We start from the raw sequence: 998 nt of genomic DNA on the forward strand, positions 1-998 counted from the left end.
CTTGAATGTTGGTTGATCTTCAGCAAAATGTTGCTCGCATGTGGTATCAGTGATATTGTTCTGTAATTTTTACATTTGGGGGGTTACTCTTCTTTGGAATGGGTACAAGTTGGTATATTGCCCATTCAGTTGCCCAGGTAGCTCTTGTCTTAATTAATTTCTTGGTATAGTGCTTCCAGTGCTTCACCAGCTTGACTTTAGTAGAGGGTATGAATCATGCTACACCCTTTGTTTCCTTGGGGGCATCTCTAGATTCTAGTTTACTAGAATCTAAGAAACTTAAGAAACTATGTTTCCTTCCGGGTATGATCTGCTAAAAAACAAAAAACATACTTCCATGCCTCCAAAATTAGTCCTCTGTTTCTTGACTGATCTATGCTAGAAACGAGAAAACCTGAATTGACTTGGATAATTTTGGTTCTGGCTCTGAGTCTGGCCCTTGCATTTGCCTCACGTCTGCCTGGCTTTCATATTTGGGGTTGAACAGAACCCACAACTGTGTGACATTTCCTAGTTGTGTGAGTTTTTGAGCTTGCAGTGTATCGTGAAACCTGGGACCACGAGGAAACACACTTAAGGAAAAAGTGGGTGGAGATGAGAGAAATGGAGTGGAATAGCATCTTGTAAAAGTTGAATATTTGAGACCTCTTTAATCTCCAACTTCTTGAGACTACTGCAGTATTAATTCTTCTAATGGGAATTATTAATCCAGGGGTATTGTGGTTTCTATTCCAGAAAACCATAATAAAACGAATATCATGATAAAACAAATCACATAAATATTTTGGTTACCCTGTGCAATAAAAGTTATTTTTAAACTGTGTCTATTAAGTGTGCAATTACAGTATAAAAGTTTTGAAATATTGTTAGAATTTTAAAGCTGTGACACAAGAAAATGGCACCAATCAACCTGTCTGATTCAGGGTGGCCACAAACCTTTAGTATGTAAAAATGCACTATCTGTGACGTGCTATAAAATGAACCTCAATAAAGTGTGC

The sequence above is a fragment of the Echinops telfairi genome, unplaced genomic scaffold, assembly GCF_000313985.2.
Source record: "Echinops telfairi isolate 266 unplaced genomic scaffold, ASM31398v2 ScPeMD7_7465;HRSCAF=8503, whole genome shotgun sequence".
Lineage (NCBI taxonomy): Eukaryota > Metazoa > Chordata > Mammalia > Afrosoricida > Tenrecidae > Echinops > Echinops telfairi.